General features: G+C 34.8%; 1 protein-coding gene and 1 long non-coding RNA gene across 3 annotated transcripts in view; one reads left to right on the forward strand and one right to left on the reverse strand.

The window, feature by feature from the left end:
• Positions 1–14942, forward strand: part of LOC124235477 (uncharacterized) — a 51192-nt gene that overhangs the window by 33105 nt on the left and 3145 nt on the right. The gene's annotated exons all lie outside the window — the stretch shown is intronic.
• The window catches only part of MIPOL1 (mirror-image polydactyly 1), a 301403-nt gene that overhangs the window by 14524 nt on the left and 271937 nt on the right, over positions 1–14942 (reverse strand). The gene's annotated exons all lie outside the window — the stretch shown is intronic.

Consider the following 14942-nt stretch of genomic DNA (forward strand, 5'->3'; position numbering starts at 1 on the left):
AGTAAATTGCATCGGGGCTGAGCTGCAATGATCTTAAATGCGAATTATACTTAGGTTCAAATTTATTTACAGTGAGTAATTTATTCATGGAGACAGATTTTTCATATGATTGCCTTTAGAGTTACAGTATTTGCACTGTTAACAATACATATAGATTTTTATATTCTAGAAAGTACCTTAAATTTGGCTGCAAAGATAATAAGGCCTCAAATATTTATAATGATTCTGATTTACAGAGTACTAGAGAGCAACTTGTAAGGCCAATGAAAATTATTCTTTTATCTTCATTGGTAGAGCAATTCCCACCTCGGTGTGAAGAGCAGAACCCCAAACCTGCCTCCTAGTAAAACTGATAAAATCTTAAAGGTTTTTCAAATATTCTATATAGCATGATACATGAAAACTGTAATTTATTATAATCTTTCCTTAGATTAGTTTAGGTTTGGGCAACATGGTAGCGTTTGCATCTTCTGGTGTGTGTTTTGTTTCTACCAAATTTCTCCATAAATTTGGTAGAAATATTTCTTTTGAGTAAATAACCTAGATGATATTAATGAATAATTACTGTAAACCTTTGCTAATAGCCTGTCCTCATCAGATGCCTTTTAGAACAAAATAATTCTAGAAATCCTTTCTACATGCTGCTCTCAGCTGCTTATATCTGGACTTTTAAATATTCACCCACCAGCCTGGTTCAGAACATTGTTCTGCTGTTTGCAGGATGAGGAGACGAGTCCCACATTGCCTTTTGCGGAATGATATTTCAGACCACAGCCTTGACATCTGGCCTGTCTTTGAATGGCTTGAGATACAGCTCTTAAGAATAATCTTTATCATTCAGAATAACTCTGGACATTCTGACTTTTAGCACTAACCTCCACAGAAAGAGTTTACTTATGTGGAAATAGGGTTATATAATCTAAATTAACATCATTCCAAAGACACTCCCCTGGGCATTTCTATTATTCGCAGAGAAGAGGCCTTAGAAGCCCTTCCCTTCTTTTGCTCTTCAGTTTCTGGAAGTCAATTTTGATGAGTTTTGTATCTGCCATCTGACAGTACTGTTCTCAAACTCAACTTAATATTTTTTCTCATAAGTTTATAAGTTAGAGTTACACAAAAAGAAAATGAAATTAGTTCTTAGCACTGAACTAAAGACATTCTATTAATGGCACTGTGTTGTTCCTAACTCTTAAGCAGAAAATCTTAAAATATCAGCTATTTCTTTACCATTCACACCTCTTTAGTCACTAAATCATAGTTTTTTTCTATAGTGTTTCTGATGTGAATTCCTTCCTCCCATTCTCACTGCCATCAGCCCACACCAGCACGCCAGTAATCTACTATTACTATACTATATAATTCTGATTGCTTCTTAGCTGGTACCCTTACCTCCAACACCAACCTGCTTCAATTAATCTTCTATGATGCTGAGTGAGTCTGATAATCCTAAAATGCTATTTCTATCAAGTAACCTCCACTGCTTTCAAAACTCCACAATGGCTTCTTATTCTCTATCACATGAACTCTACATGCCTTCGCACACTCTTAAAAGCTCTCAGTAATTCAGCCTAGCCTCGGTTATCTGATGTCATCCCACAGGAACCTCTGCTCCTGCAGGCTGACCTCTGTACCGTATCCCCACATATATTATTATATTCACTCTTTCACCTCTGCTTCATTTATGTGTTTCTCTCCTCTTCTACCCTCTCTTCTTTCCTCTCCGCTTATTCGTATCCCACTATTCTCCAGGGTCAAGTTCAATTTCCTTGAGGCCTTCCTTTCTCCTGTATTACCTGCTCTGAACAATTAACAGGTTATTCAGTAGCATTCTATTCTACAAGATAATAAAAACCAGGCAAAATATATATTAATCTATGCCTAGCATTATATGCAAATACAAGATGCCTGATACTCTTTAACTCAACAATTCCCCTTCCAGGAATTTGCGCCCTCTTTAAACATTTAGCTACAAGCATGTCCACGGCAGGGGTATTTGGAAACAACTAAATGCCAACGCTCTAAACTTCTTGTGGGCAAGAGCCATACAGCATAGTTTGTATTTACTCCACTATGTTTAACGGCGTGCTAAGTACACGACACATATCTTTGTGTGAGTTATCTTTCTCTATATCTCGTAATAATAGTAAGAGAGCTAAAAATAAAATCCAAATTTTCTGCTTTTTCCCCCTACTCTGATCCATATTTCTCATTAAAACCCTTTATTTTTCCAAGAAGAGAGAAAATATTTTTAATTCCATATAGCATGCAGTCAGACTAACAAGAAACTTTTTGGGTTACTGCTTACAGTGAAACGGCTGGGACAAAAGGTATTGCCAGCTGTAAAGGAACAAGTTGAAAGAGTTCATCTTACTCATAATTACTACCTTTTTGCCAAAAGTTTCCATAGGCAGTGTGCTTCTAATGCTATGTACATACACTCAAAGTCTTAAGTCATTCATATTAACCTGCCAAAAGTGCTGGTTCACTATTGTGACATGCTTACTGAGAGCAGCGATGACTTACCATCCTCAAAGCTAGCTACTGACTCCTCCTAAACCTTGCTCCATCCGAACGACTGCAGGGCAGCTCCTCGATGGGACGCACGCTCTGCTTGCTCAGCTTCATATCACTCTGCTCTATTATGTGCCAGTGTCTTTGAAGGCCATAAAAAAGCTGTACTAACAATGTATAGAAATTCTGAATAGTAAGTTTCTCAGTTCTTGTACCATACAAAGTATATCCAAGTTAAATTCTAGCTATCACTATATGACCTTATATATACAGCTTTTACAGTTTAGGTCATTCTTATCATAAGAACTATTGATGATAATATATTTTATAATGAAAGGGCAAGATGAAATATTATCCATCCACTATATAAAACCCAGCATTATATTTCTCTCTTTTCCATATACCTGAAGAGATTTAAAATCTGCAGTTCTTCAATGGTCTCTCTATAAAAAGCCTAATTGTTTTTCTAATTAATAAAAACCTTTCCCAACAATTCTAAATACTTTTTAACTGAACAATTACACTTCCAGGAATTTGAGTCCCCTGCAATAATGCAAATATGTGCAAATATTTACCTGCAAGTATGTTCATTGCAGCAGAATTATAAAATAACTCAACAGTAACAATAAAGAATTAGGTAAATGAATTATGGTACAACCATACAATAAATTTAAAGCCATTTAAATTATTTAGTAAAAGATTCTGTATAATGACATAGGAAGTTATTCATAATATATAAGTGAATCAGGTTATAAAATTGTATATACTTTATGAAAACACAGTAAAAATGCCAAGTGGCTTAGTGATCTTTTAAAAGTTTTCAAAAATTAATGTATATCACTTTTGTAATTTGCAAAAATATATGCTGTTGTTAAAAAGTAATTTAAAAATGTCTGGCCTATCTAAACAATATTATTTAATATATCTCTTGATAAAGATAAACACACGGACGTAACTACTAGAATCACCACAGGGCATTAAAAGACAAAAATGCAACCTCTTTCTTTCTCTCCCATTCTCACTTATTTTTTGCTGAACTTTCCACAGGTTTGGGGATCCCACGAGGCTGACAGCTTAAAAGTTACATGTGGCTATAAAGTATTTATATTCAGCGTGTATATTATGTGGGTTTTATAGTTTTACTTTTTTTTTTTTTAAAGATTGGCACCTGGGCTAACAACTGTTGCCAATCTTTTTATTTTATTTTATTTATTTATTTATTTCAGGGATTGGCACCTGGGCTAACAACTGTTGCCAATCTTTTTTTTTTTTTTTTTCCTCTGCTTTATCTCCCCAAACCCCCCCGGCCATACACAGTTGTATATCTTAGTTGCAGGTCCTTCTAGTTGTGGGATGTGGGATGCTGCCTCAACGTGGCCTGACGAGTGGTGCCATGTCCGTGCCCAGGATCCGAACCCTGGGCCGCCAATTATATAATTTTACTTCTTAATAGCTAGAAATTTCCCAGAAAAATAAATTAAGGGGACATATGGTTCACTATTTACTTCATTGTTTTTTAACATCATAAATCAAGGCCGTACAATTTTGCTAATTAAGTATTTACAATTTTCTAAAAACCATTTGAATTGAAAGAGAGACTTCCTTACAGAGCCAAGGTGATCCCAGCTACCGCATTTTCCTTTCATCTCCACACCCAGATGCAGCCAATCCAGCAGCAAGAGTTCAAACCTCTCACTGTGTTTTCATCCTGTTTGTTCTATCTTTGCAGGATATTTGCTTTGGAAGAGGAGATTTATGGCTATAACTAAGAACTATGACTAAATAGCTTATTTGCTAAGATAAACCAAACTGAATTAGCATTAAGGTATTAAAAACTATTACCTACTGGACTACTAATTAATAAAAACAACCTTTTGTTTAAAAGAAAAAAAGTACACAAAGATCAAGCTTATAAACACTTCTACTGCATTTTCTAGGCACATAATCACAAACTAGAATAATAATAAAAAACCTCAAGCAATTCAAGAGAAGGCAAGTTGCCTTAGTTATCACAAAACATCACAATTTAACATATAAACCTGACACTGTAGAAGAAAAAAAACTTCTCTGTCAAAAAAAAAAAAAAAAAAACAACATAAGCAAAATTTTAAACAGGGAAAAACGTTCACAGTAAATATAATAAAAAGCTAATTTATTCACTACCTAAAGAGTTCTTACAAATCAGTGAAAATGGATTACCAGTTCAATACAAAAATGGGAAAAGGTCATGAACAGGTAGCTCACATAAAAAGAAAATTATATTGCAAATAAAAATATAAAAAATTGCTTAACTTTATTTCTATTAAAGTAAGGCATATTAAAGTGAGATAGAATTTTTCATCTTTCAGATTGGAAGGTTAAAAACTTTGATAATACTAAATAGTGGTGAAGCTTGGGAAAACAAGCATCCTCACAGATTTTAGTTGTTGATATAACTTTTTATTTATTTCCTCTTTTGTTTTTTCTGAGTAAGATTTGCCCTGAGCTAACATCCGTTGCCAATCCTCCTCTTTTTTTGTTTGAGAAAGATCAGCTTTGAGCTAACATATGTGCCAATCTTCCTCTATTTTGTATGTGGGTTGCCACCACAGCATGGCTGATGAGTGGTGTGGGTCCACACCCAGGATCTGAATCTGCGAACCCGGGCCACCGAAGTGGAGCATGCCAATCTAACCACTACACCATGGGGCTGGCCCCATTATAAAGAACAATTTGGAAATACTTAGAATTCAAAAGGCACACATTTGCTGAACCTTAAATTTTGTGTTTCTAAGCATGCATTCTATAGACCTATTAAAAGAACTAGACAAAAATGTCTTTAAGGAAGGCTGTTTACTTGTAGCATTGTTTGTAAGAGCAAATAAAAAAAAAAAACCCAAAAAAGCAAATCCAAATTCTTTTCTCACAGAACATGCACTCTTGTCTACAAAAGATATATGTATAAAGTAACTTTTGAAGATTCAAATGATAATTTTACGATGTTTTGTATTGGCTAGAAATTAACAATCAGCTAATTTTTTTAGCACTATCAAGAAACACTCATTTGCTTTACCCTTCGTGGGGACATCAGTATAAATTCTTATTCATGAGTAGGCAAAATGCTTCGCTTGAAACAGGAATCATATTCACAGAACTGCGAGGAAAGAGGTTTTAAGAAGAAGGCCAAAACAGCTCACATTTGGGCTCCGATGAGAACTTGATGCTCTAAAATAATTTTAATTGTTTCTATAGTTTCTCCTCTCCTTTAGTGGCCCATCCCTCAACAGCTAGCTGAAGCCTGTAATAAAGGGGCATCTTACCCAGAGAAAACCACAAATCCCTCTTTAAAAAAATCTTTAATGTGTGGCTTTGACTTTTTCTTTTTACTTAACCCAACTAATAGGTGGTTATGCATCTCACTAAACGTAAAACTTAACTGACTTATGAGATTCCAGAAAAAAACTTTAACAACAATGGAATAAAGTTTGGGGAAAAATGATGAAAGATAAAAAGCTCCCACTTGTGACAAATACCTCATAATAAATTCAGCCTAGGCCATTAAGTTACCACATCACCTGGTATTATAAAGCAGCATATACACAGCTACTCTGACCAAAGGCTTGACAGAAATATTAGCTTGGAGAGGCTAAGATTTAACAAAGTTATCAGAAATTCTATTTAAAAATATCACTCTTTTGTGATTCTTCTGTCCCTAAAACATAAAGAACTTTCGATATGTCATAATCTTTCAGAGATACTATGGTAAAGAAGCCATTAGGAACATTCTCTACTATTTTCCCACTGATCCTCTCCATCAATGAGGGATAGTCAACACACCATCACAGAGGAAAGAGTGAGATCTTTCCCCTAAGTCTCAACAACGGATACAATAGGCACAAAAATAATGTCAAGTCTTCATTGGGTATCCCTCTGTTAATTTATCAGGTCCAATTACCTTCTTATGGCAAAGGAGGCTATTTTCATAAGCCTCTAACGTACAGCTTCAAAATTTAGAAAGCTCTGAAAAACCAAAAGTATTTTTATAAGTTTGCTGCAAACTCATCTAGCAGCAAAACCTGATCTAGGGGGATCAGATTTTCATATATTTGTGCTTCTCTAGAGTAAATGAAGTTGTTATGTAATAAAGAGAATATACATCGTATTACCTTTACAAAATTTGAAAAATTCTAAATTCTGAAACACATATAGCCCAAGGGCTTTAAATGGAGGATATGGATCTGATTAGGTTCTGTGTTATTTCCTTAACAGGCGAATATTGTACATATGCTATAGAGTATTCAACATTTTAAAATCTTATGGGGGGGGGGGGTTGAATCTGCAACTTTTAGATCATTTTTCTCCAGCATACCCTAACAGGCAATCAAAACTCTGAGCAACATAACCCACAGAGTTAATGGAACACACATGCTTTTCACAACTATGAAACCTCCGTTGACTGACCCAAGTCTGCGAGAGGCATCCTTCCTGAGAGCTCCCACAGTAGCACACACTTCTCCTATTATGGCTGCTGTTTACTTATCAATACCCCTTGTTGACTGTAAGTTCAGCGACAGCAGGTGCTGCTGTCTTTAATTTTATCTACCAGTGATTCCCAGTGGCTAATTCAATGCTTGGTGAATAGTACATACTTGATTAAAATAATCATTGAATTGGAGAGCAGAAGAAATAAGTTTCAGAGAATTTTCTAAGTACCTTAAAATAATTCAAGGTACTTAGATATGGGCAGGCACTACTCTCCTTCGACTTTCATCTTTTCATTATTTAAAGCTCTTTTTAGTCTTATTTTACCAAAATATTTAAACAGCTGTCCATTCACTGACATTTCTCTTGTGGCAATAATCACATTTATTATTATTTCAACATATGTTTTTTAATGTTTCAGATTAATTATTACAATTCTTTGTCCTTTTAAAATAAGATTCAGTGTTTAAATACTTAGATTTGATAACATATTTTTTCTTAATTTTCATTGCTACTGAATGTTTTTAAAAAAATTATGCTTATCATCATTAACAGTATCAATACAAACAACCAGCAGAATTGAAGTACCAATAAAACTGTTATACTTTAGCATAATTCAAGTAATATTGATTACCTTTCTAATTCACCACAGCCGAGCACTTTTCTCTTTCATTATTTTATTTTCTCATTTTTACTAGTAGGGCTGGCTTAAATCTTGACTCAGATTCTCTGTATTCATCTTGATTTGAAAGAGGTAAAAACAGAAGCCCTCCTTCCTTGTTTCTTAAACTAGCTAGCGGCACTTTGATTTTTAAAATTCAAATTTCTAAGTAGGAAGCTGGCCAAACTGAGAGCAACACAGCCAGAGCCTGCTAACTGCCCTGTCCACGATCTATTAGTTTCTGAATATGCATGATTCTTGCTACTTAATTTTGGCTCAGGCTTTGGTTTCTTTAGAAGTTTTGACCCTGTCATGACCTTTGGTTTCTTTAGACAGGATCTTGTAGATTTTCAGAGGATTGTGATGGTATCCTAAAGGTCAGATTGTGGTTGTGCATTTTCCCACAAGTGTCACTGCTCATGAAGCAATATGATTAACTGAAGGTCTTACAGACCACCAATTTTCAGCTACCTAAGGCCCAATAAAAGTAACAACTTTTAAAAAACTTTGTGAGAGGCAGTTTCTGACATGGCTCCCAGTGATTCCCGCCTCCTGGTACTCAGACCATTGTGTAGTCCACCCTCCAGTGGTGTGGACTGGAGCTAGTGACTTGCTTCTAATGAACAGAATATGGCAAAAGTGATGGGACGTCACCTCTGTGATTAGGTGACAAAAGGCTGTGATTTCCATTCTGCTAACTTACTTTCTTGCCCTCTTGCTTGTTCATTCCAATGAAGTTACCTGCCATGTTGTGAGATGCTGTATGGAGAGGCCCACAAAGCAAAGAACCAAAGAAGGCCGTGAGGCCTTGAGTGTGAGAGGAACTGAGGCCTTAGTCCAACCGCTCGGTAGAACTGAATCCTGACAACCATCATGGGAGTCATCTGGAAAGTACATTCTTAGTCAGATCTTGAGAGAGACCCAGAACCAGAGGTCCCAGCTAAGATTTCCTGAGATTTCACTGAGATTTCCTGACTGCAGAAACTGTGAAATTATTATTATTGTTTTAAGTCACTAAATTTGGGGGTAATTTGTTACACAGCAATAGATAACTAAACTAATATGAACCTCAGAAGCAAACATTTTTTTGTCTTGGAATAAAATATAACATAAAATTATGGTTTCAAATTATAGACGTGTCGAGTTAATATGCATCCATTATATCTTTTAATATGATACAAGTTCATTACTAGCAGGAAATAGATATAGCACAGAAGAGTTCTGGCACAAAATATTGACACATATGTGTGAATGACTGAGTTTTAAAACCTAAACTGATTGTTGGCAAGATGGTTCAATGAAAACTTTTAGGAAAAATGATCTAATCTATTAGAAGGAAAAATATACTAACTAAATAGTGTTCTTAGGTCATGCCTGGTACTGTAGTCATCAAACACTTCATAGGATGTTATCTGGCCTCCTCATATAGCCTAATGGTAAGGTTATTATGAAAGAGAACCGTAGGTTATCTTCTTTTCATTAGAATTTTTTACAATAAGTATAAGTAATACAAATCCCATATATTTCCTTAAAAGGATCTATGAACAATTTGAAGGATTACCTACTATAAGTGTAAGTCCTTCTTTGAGAAACTAAGATATTAATAAGGATATCTACTTGGATGTCTTGTATACTACTCAAATTAAACTTGTTAAAAATGTCTTTCCATTTCAGCTCTGTTCTTCTAGTCTTCCCAATCTCAATAAATGGTATTTCCATCTATCAGGTTGCTCAAGACAAAAATTTGGGAGTTCTCCTTGATACCCCTTATCCCACCCAGGAAGTCTGCTGCCTGGATGCCACGTAGATCTCAAGTCCCACTATTCTTCTCCATCTCCAAAGACTCTCCCCTGGTCCACGTCACAATTTCTCACCAGTGCTCCTCCTTCCTGAAGAGTCTCTTCACTTCTAGTTTTGTCTCATTCCAGTTTATCCTCCACACAGCAGTCAGAGTTAATCTTTTGAAAATGCAAATCAGAACATGTCCCCTGATTAAAATCTATCAACGACTTCCGCAGCTTGTAAGATAAAGTTAAAAAATGGAAACTAACAAACAAAAACCTTAACAAGGCTTCCAAGGTTCTTCAAGATCTGACTCTGTGTACCACTCCACCCTCCTTTCTTGTTCCAAGCTGTCCTCTGGCCGCAGGATCTTCCTTCAGTTTCTCCAGTGTGCCAAGTTCTCTGCTTTGGCTTCCCCATGGAAGGCTTTTTCCCCTGGCTGATTCCTATTTATATTTCTGGTCCCAGACTCTTCCCTTAATGCAAATCTAAATTAGATCTCCCTGTTATTTTCTCTTATAGCTCGTAGGAATTTTTTCTCACTGCATCAAACACAATTTGTGTGAATATTTGATACTTGTCTCTCCTGAAAGAACGTTTGCTTCATGAGGTCAAGGCACAGTTTGATGTTGTTCCCCAGTGCCTGACATAGTGCCTGAACAAAGACATGAATAAAATCGCTTAAGATCCTGCTTGTTGTAATTACAGTTGGGAAAATATTTAAATCATGGCTTTTCATCCATTGGGAATTATCTCTTTCATCTTTTTTATTTAGAATGAAACATATTTGCTTCTGAGATCTGAAAAAAAGTCTCATATTTATATTTGGCATGGCTATTATAACTCATCTATGTACTTCCTCAACCAACCCAACTGTAATGATTTATACTTAGTTTTTCACTTTACAACAACTAATTAGGACATCTACATCAACCAATTATAAATACAACCAACCACTTTCCACCATTCAAAAAGGTTATTTCTGAAAATGATAAAATCTATCAGGAAAACAGTTTTCACAGCTATGTTTTATCATGGAAGTACAGTCTCATTAAAGAATTAGGCAGCCAGACAGGTTAGCTATTTAAGACTTGGTCAAATGGCTTTTTTTTTTTTGAGGAAGATTAGCCCTGAGCTAACTGCTGCCAATCCTCCTCTTTTTGCTGAGGAAGACTGGCCCTGAGCTAACATCGTGCCCATCTTCTTCTTCTTTATATGTGGGACGCCTACCACAGCATGGCGTGCCAAGCGGTGCCATGTCTGCACCCGGGATCTGAACCGGCGAACCCTGGGGCTGCCGGGCTGGCCCCAGACTTGGTCAAATCTTAATAAGTAACAAAACTTTACATAAAGCAAGAATCATTTTAAAATGAGCAAGATGCCATGATCGTTAAAGTGAATTCTTTGATGCATTCAGCTTATTCCCTCCTAAACACATTTCCTTAATCAATGTAGAGTTTATTGTGTTTAAATAGTTAATAAATGTTATTTAAAAGTTTTTAATTCATCTTTGCTATCTATTATGATATAGAAAATGTATGAAACCGATATAAAATTCAATTACTAAGGATAAAGATTTTATTTATAGGCCCCAGTTTTATACCCTAAAAAAGAATATGATTTATATCTATTAATTTGCTCAAAGATATCACTAATGTGTAACTCTTCAGAATAATTACTTAAAATGTATTCCTAGGATATAAACATTTTTATTGTTTTACTATTCACTGGATTTATTATTCAAAAATTATGAGCAATATTACAACCAATTTATACCACACAATAAATGATGTATTAAATGAAAATCAAATGTTTTCAGAATCAATATAATCATAACATACTTTTTTTGGACTCGTGTGTTCACTTACAGTTTGCTTGTAACTGCTTCACAAAGATGGGAGTTTGTACATTACAAAAACGTTTTATTGATTTACTTCTTACAGATTATAGCCAGCTATTCAGTAAACTGGTAAAGCTAGCTCTGGGGCTGGTATCACATAACAGCAAGTCGTAGAATACTTCAGAGCAAAATCGGAGTGTTAGCACAGGAAAGATAAATGGTATCAACTGGACTAGCACAGACTAATACTTAGTAAGGCCACCAACACAAACAAATCGAGTCTTCAAGAGGTACACTTTGCTCAGGATGAGAATAATATTTATTTCGTATTTTAAAGCATACAGTCAGTTATTCTATAATAAACTATTAAATTTCCATTTTTTGGAAAAATGTTCTCTTATTTGAAGATTTGTAAAGAAACCATTAATATTTATTTAATATGCTGCAACACATACTTTTTCCAGCAAATGATTCTTTTCTTTCAATTACTTATATCCTAATTTAACCAATTCAGGCAATTTATTTGACTTTAATATGTATTTATGGGGGGAGGTTGCTAATAAACAATGAAAGCAGTTTAAAGTGTTTTCGAGGAAATAAATGCTTCCTTAAACAATATAAAAACGTGTTAAAATTGACAAAAGGAGTAAAAAGGGTGCACAAAACTATATAATGAAATTCTCTAAAGTATCTTTTTTTCATTTTGTCTTTTAGAAATTCACAGGAAATTATGTAACCAAAGGTGGTAATGTCTGTTCTGAGTTCTACTTTTGAAGTCGAAGCATAAAAGTATTACTAAATATTTTTGCCTTTAACTTATTTATTTAGCCTTTTAAAGTGGGCTAGTTTTAGAACTTCCGAATGCATATGAATGAGCTACGGTAGGTTAACTGAAGACCAGAACCTCATGTTCAAGACTCAGTCCCTTAGCTGATTTATCATTCAGCTGAACATAGCTGCTCAACACGATTTTTAGCATAATTATTTTTCTTTCTCAGTTGTAAACTGTTTAATTTCCACCCCTAATGGACCAGTGAATACTTAGAGGAAGCAGAAAGAACACTGATGTTGAAATATAAATTAATGACAGGCATGAAAATAAATCTGTAAATTTACCTCGATTCTCTTCCCCAGATCTCTAAATTGCATTCATTTGATCAAACTACTCACATCGCCTATTTAGTAGCTGTTACTTAAAAAACAAAGTTCAAGAGAGAAAATTTTGGAATAACAGTAATGTTTAATTTAGCTTCACATATATTGAAGTAGGGACCAAAAACCTAATGTGCTACTGGTGGAAATATTCCAGCAAATGGAGGTTTGCTGCATAATAATAAACCTCTATTGTTTCATTTTAAAAGTAAAATGTTAAGCATTCCAAATATCAGCTCACGAGCAGTTATTTAAGGTCATTTGCAGGTTACTAAATTTTAACCTACTTTCTTCTATGTATTTGGTCCCTAAACCACACTTAAAATACCATTATAAAACAATAAATTATGCTTTTTTATTATATAGCTGAAGTCAGTCAAACACCATGTGATGTTACATATTGTTAACATTAAAGGTTGTATTAAAATACAGTTTATAAAACAATCAATGCAAATTAACTTCTTTATCTTATACCAATGCAAAAAGGATGCTTCAAACTCTCCCTAGAGAGTCTGTTTTACTATTAAAGGGATTCAACAGTCAAGAAAGATTGGGAAACGTTGCTGTAACATTGCTGAGGTTTTTGATCATTTTAAACCCAGAAAAGTTTCAATTAATGATAGAGGAAGTGAGTCACTGATTTTTATATTGCCAAGTGAAATGCAGCAAGCTAGAATAACTGGTTAGTTTTACTAAGGTATCTTATTAAGATGGCTTATTAAGCTACTCACTATTGTTTTCATAGGGCTTTAGGCTGAGACTAAACTTTAAAATGTAGGATTCTTTCCTTCCTAACTTTCATAAAAGTCATATATAATTAGCACTGAATGAAATTTTCTAATGTCAACATTTCAAATTTTGATTAACAGGGAATACAAATCAACCTTATTCAAGTTTAATTGAAAAGACTGACAACACCCTTTGGGAGACTAGTAGAGATAATATATCAACGCACCTTCAAACTTCAGACTAAGCCAGGGGCCTACAAAGTGAAAGTAATATTCAACTTATTATGCTGGCATTGTCACAGTAATTTTCTCTATCTGGTTTATCTCTGATTCATAAAAACCACACGTTCTCAAACGGAAATCAACATTTAGGGTCTAGAATGCAATCGGAACCATGATGGTTGATCTACACAGATGAGTGAAATGAAGACAAAGCAGCAGTTTATCAAAAAAGTGGTACAGGTAATGACCATGAAGAAAGACACAGACATTCAGGCAGTGGTAGACTTTCTGGACAGGAGATAATCAAAACCCTGGATGAGTCCCACAGGGCGGGAAGAGCCACAGGTGCGCAGCTCCATCACACCACTGTCATGCCCCAACGCAAAACACCATTCAGAAGAAATCATACAAGTTAGGGTAACTTATCATCATTATTATTTTTTGAATGAGGATAGAGTAGGGTGTTTTTTTCCTCTAGCGGTGTCCTTTTCATCTTTTATAGAGCATTCAGGGCTAGAACTCAGGTAAGGTAAAGAGGCACAAAATTCAGGTTTAAAGTTTAAGGGGTGTAAAAAAACCTCAGTAACCAAGATAAATAATATTTTAATGCAATAGTTTAAAAAATCAAAATTAACACAAAAATTCCATGATAAACAAAATATCAAAGTTTAACTAAGGAAAGGATTAGTACCTACTCTGATATTGATAAAGTCTCTAAGGCAAAATTTCTTTACATTGTAGTGAGCTTCTTTCAAAGATGAATTTTGATAAAAGGTTGACTGCTTTAGGTCTATCTGCTTCATTTACATAAGCACAGAATATTTGAGTAAGAAAAATTTCCAAAGTAAACTTGAATAATAAATCCCTAAATATTGTTCGAAGGCACCTGACATCCTAAATCCCCATGGGTAAGCCCTCTCTGATTTTTGAGCTCTAAACTCCTTGGTATGTGCTAAGTAAGTTTCCCCAAACTAGACTGACGGATTCTACTGCCAAAGTAGCTTTTTTTAACTCGTTGGATGGCTGATGGACGGTCTGCTTGAATTAATCACACTAGGGGTCGCAAGGTGGTGATTCTCTCATTCTGTCATTCTGTTTTCATCTATTAACTGCCATTCTTCTGTACAAGAGCTTCTTCCTTTTCATCCTCCATCTTTTTTTTAGTATCTTTACAGACAATGAGATGCAAAAATTAAATATTTGATAATCAAATATAGTTCTTTTTTTTTTTCGATGCACAAATGTCCCAATTTGGTCAGTGGGAACCTTTTCAAGCTGGCTTCTGTGTCCTTTTGACATGACCTTATTAGTCTTTGAGTATCTTCTTGCTTTCGGGCACAAAAAGATAGTCTAAACTCACTCTACTTTCCCCACTCCAGACTTGGACTTTGGTACCCTTTAATGGGAAATATATTTTCCATTAAACTAAAATCTGGGTGTCAGGTGTGTCCATTGCTTCTAAGGGCTTTTCAGTGGCTAGAGCTAAGAAAAAAAAATATTTTTAAAATCATGAGTTCATACTGATATTTTCAATTCAAATGTAATACTATAGTTTCTTTTTCCTAATGCCATTTATTTTACA

This window comes from Equus quagga, chromosome 2 (assembly GCF_021613505.1).
Source record: "Equus quagga isolate Etosha38 chromosome 2, UCLA_HA_Equagga_1.0, whole genome shotgun sequence".
In the NCBI taxonomy this organism is placed as follows: domain Eukaryota; kingdom Metazoa; phylum Chordata; class Mammalia; order Perissodactyla; family Equidae; genus Equus; species Equus quagga.